Genomic DNA, 4,354 nt, shown 5'->3' with positions numbered 1-4,354 from the left:
TTCAAAGTACTTTAGTTACTGTACTTCTTCTTCTTCCACTTTTTGAAAGAGGAACTGACTTGAACGCCGAAAGACCTAGCTAGGGATCCCCACCCCAATTTTAGATCACTAAGACTTTATTGGCTCGTCTCATTGTGCGTAGAATCGTGAAGGAACTCTTTCATATTTTCAAAAGTTCATCTTCATCAAAAATTATCATTCATCGAAATCAGCGCACCACCTCACATATTTCAAACAAGATAAAATATCATCTAAATATCTTCTCCCTCATCTACTAATACAAAGGATACACATTTGCTTTAACTCTAGAGATGACAACGCCTTGAATTACCATAGCGTTGAAAACCAAGGTTATTCATGTTTTGCTATGTTTGAATTTTCTCCTTCAGATAAAATTCATACGTTAAAGTGAAAGGAGAAATCAAAAGTTTCCTATTTTTAAAAATAAAAACTAATTCAACGGTTGAGATGTAGATAGATCATGGGAGAAACAAGAAATGCATCTTCAGTTTGCTCCAAATCACACACAATAACGATGCATGCATAAATAAGATGACACCTAATGATTCGGAGTTTTTAGCTTAAAATGGCCTCCACGGCGGTTCAAAAGAACAGAACTTATTAATCACTGTTGTTTCGATCATCTGTTTCCGTCATTACAAAATGACAGCAACAAACTGAGTTACTAGCAACAGTAGAATTGTTATCCTCCACTGACGGATCACATATATTTAGCAACAAAAGTATGAAAATAGCTCCAACATCATATCATTGACAGGATCCGGGATGTCACACGATCTCCACTATCCTTATTTGAAAAGTTTTCTGAACCCATTTAATATTGTTAAGGCTCTTAGTTCTCCGTTCCTCATGTCCTGCAACCTCCTCCTTAGTATCTGTAGTCCATATCAAGCAAAAATGAAAACAGAAAAGCCGATTTAGTGAGGAGTGCTATTTAACCCTCAGATTTCTGCTGAATGTCATTATTGCAAATTATAAGAACGATGCAACGGGCTGTAGCATATATTTTCTGTATGTTTCCTAATACCATCAACAATTTTTAAGCTATATAGCAGGAGATCAGCATGAACCTAACCCTATGCCTCAGGTAGAAAATATCTAGGATGAAAGACATCATGCTCCTACTACTTGGATCTGAAATTGGCCAAGAATGCTAACGAAATCATAAAATACATAGCTCCAACAATGATGCAAAAGAATGTTTATATAATTTACGTATTGTGCACGGAATAGTATCCTTTGCTCACTGGTGCATAGATCTGTTGCCAGCTTTTTCAGAAGAGACTTTCGATCTGCTTGCTTGGCACTTAATTGACCTGAATTCAGTGTATCACCATCCTAGAAATACATGAAATATATCAGATGCAAGCTCCAAAATCCTTTTCACAATAAGAAAATACCCATTTATAAATATACTTCATTGATTTGTAAATTCATCTAAGAATCAAAATATCATTGGCAAGTTATGGCTAGAATTCCAAATAAAAATAAGATCATTATAGGTAACCGATGAATTTATTTGCGCCGATTCATCATTGTGACTTAGCGTTATAGCTATCAAGTGAATGGTGTTATGGTACATTAGACGTTTAAAGTTTAAGGTTATGTTATGAATCCTATCTATACCATGTAATAGCCCTATTGTCAGAAAATAATTCTAAATTCAAAACAGAAATCTAAATTCAGATCCTCCATATCATATCAGCATAATAAACAATAATATATCAATCAAACCTCCCTAATGACAGATGTTTAAACTTATTTCAATCTTCTAAATCAATATGCACCCTTTAAGAATTTTATGATGACGGGATGTCACTAAAATTAGGGATACTTATGGACAAAGGACCTCAACCCTTATTTATAACTGAAGAGTTATAAATTTTCCTTATTTCTAATTTAACCCATCATAAATTAGTAAATAAGAAAATAGACATCTACACAAAATAAAATTCATATTCAAATTTAATGCTATGATCTAATTAAGTTGCCACCATAACTTAATTAGATCACTTAATTGGGTTGCACTTTTAAAATAGTCATTTATAAACATATTTAATTAAATATGTTAGCCGACAAGATTATTTTTCCAACAATCTCCCGCTTGGACTACATATCTTATATTAGAAATGTGTTCATTCTAAAGAGCACTCAAAATTTTGCTATCTTGAATTAGTATGTGGTACAGTCTAATCCATTAATCATGTCAATATTGGATGAAGGCAGTCTTTGTTGCAATAATCACAATTGAACCTTCAATGCTCACAAATATCAATATAATTGAACATAGATCTAATATGAACGTGTAGTATAGAAATTACATGTAATTTCTATCTAAACATATCTATTTTTAGCTAGTCCTCCCTTAAACTTTAGTGAGGTAACCAAAAACTTTATTTCCTTGACCAAAATTCGAAATCAAATAATGAAGGTATACCTTTAATAATTAAGCATTTTAATGTACAAACTCTTGATAAAACTAAATATCCTGAAGAAGCATAACACCCATGCGAGCAATTGTTCATGAGAGACCATGGGTGTTAAACCTTTAGTGAGCGGATTTGCAATCATTGAGTTTGTTCCAATTTGTTCTATAACCACTTGGTCATTCTGTACCCTTTCTTTACAATAAGGAATTTGATGCTAATGTTATTCAATTTTAACAAGCTCCTATTGTTATTAGATAACTGCTGATTTCTTGTCACAAAATATCTTTAATGGTTTTCCAATGTCATCCATAATTTGCAGCCCGTGACAAAATTCTGCATCCATATTTCATGATTGGATGCCTTATAAAATGCTATGAATTCTGGCATGGTGGAAGAAGTTGGTGCAGGGAGCATCAGACGATCGAACCTAAGTTTTGATGATGGCAAAGAATTCTAAATTAAGGGTTATTGTTGTTCTAACAAGTTGAACTAAATATGCAGGAAAGTCCTAAGTAAATTTAGGCAAAGAGAAATCCTAGTTGAGGCTAGGCAGGTGGAATGTCCTAAATGTGGTTAGGCAACGAAGTCCTGGTCCGTATGATTGGGCAAAGAATTGACAGGTCAAGGACGTCAAGCAAAATCCTATGGTTGAGGACACTAGGTAAAAGTCCTGAGGTCTATGATGCTGAGCAAAAGTCCAAATGGTCTAAGGACCAATTTGGCAAAAAGCAAATTCTCTTGAGGTGAGGATGCATTCCCCGAAGAGGGAAGGCGTCGATTCAACCTAGGGTTTCCGAGAAATCCGAAAGTCATAACCGAACAGTTCAGAAACTATCAAAATACTATGTTTTGCTTATTATTCTAACTCTATGTTACAAGAAGACTAACAATTTGCAAGTTAGGATTTTGCCTTGTTCAGTCGACCGAACGTTCGGATCAATCGACCAAACTCCAGAGATCAGTTTAGCTCACGGTGAAGTTTCGACCAAGGGTCGGTCGACCGAACCTCGGCTTCAGTTGACCGAATGGTGGATAAACAGCAAGTTGATCGAATCGAGTTAATCGGACCAGATAAGCCAGGAGCATCGAAGGTTTGGTCGACCGAACGGCTGGATCAGTCGACCGATTCGAAGCAGCAGCAGCATCTGGATAGGAAGCTGGGCTGATTCAGAAGAATTAGTTGACCGATCAAGGAGGATCGGTCGACCGATCAATGTCAAGTCAAATAGTGATCAGATCATATTCAACTTGGCTATAAAAAGAGGGATCAACCAGCTGCTTAAAACATCAACTCTAATGATCTCTCTCTTGCATGCTACTCCAAAGACAAGTCTACGAAGTCGTCGCTCCGACGATTGGAAGCTCGCAATTCCAACTCTCTAAGTCGCCGGTATAATTTTCACTTATAGCACTTAATCTATAATTTCATTGTACTTGTCGCTGTAATTTTCATTATTAGTGAATTGCCCACAAAAGTGATCACGATCGCAGGTCTTGGAGTAGGAGTCACAAATATATATTTGGGGCCAAGAGTGGAAAGTTCCTGAGATACATGGTGACCAAGGAAGGAATATAAGTCAATCCCAGCAAAGTAAAAGCATTGTAAGATATGGCTCTCCCACGGAACCTAAGGAAAGCCCAAAGATTGACAGGAAGGATTACCGCTCTATTTCGCTTCATCTCTCAGTCGGCTGATCGGAGTCTTCCTTTTTTCAAAATACTCCGGCGAGCAATTAAATTTTAATGGGATGAGGATTGTAGCAAGGCATTTGAGGAGCTGAAAGAATATTTATCTACTCACCCTGTATTAGTTAAACCAGTAGTAGGAGAAACCTTGTGGATGTACTTGTCAGCCAATGAACATGCTGTTGGTTCTGTATTAGTTAGGCAGGAAGAAAAAGAAT

General features: G+C 36.2%; 1 long non-coding RNA gene across 1 annotated transcript; it reads right to left on the bottom strand.

The window, feature by feature from the left end:
• Positions 1-553: 553 nt before the first annotated feature.
• On the bottom strand, positions 554-1,586 carry LOC121973359. Its single transcript, XR_006109540.1, has 2 exons — positions 1,237-1,586; positions 554-896 (listed from the first exon to the last, which is right to left on the bottom strand). It is a non-coding gene; the product is annotated as an uncharacterized LOC121973359 (long non-coding RNA).
• Positions 1,587-4,354: the final 2,768 nt, after the last annotated feature.

Source organism: Zingiber officinale, chromosome 4A (assembly GCF_018446385.1).
Source record: "Zingiber officinale cultivar Zhangliang chromosome 4A, Zo_v1.1, whole genome shotgun sequence".
NCBI lineage: Eukaryota > Viridiplantae > Streptophyta > Magnoliopsida > Zingiberales > Zingiberaceae > Zingiber > Zingiber officinale.
This window is presented reverse-complemented; position numbering and strand designations above follow the sequence as displayed.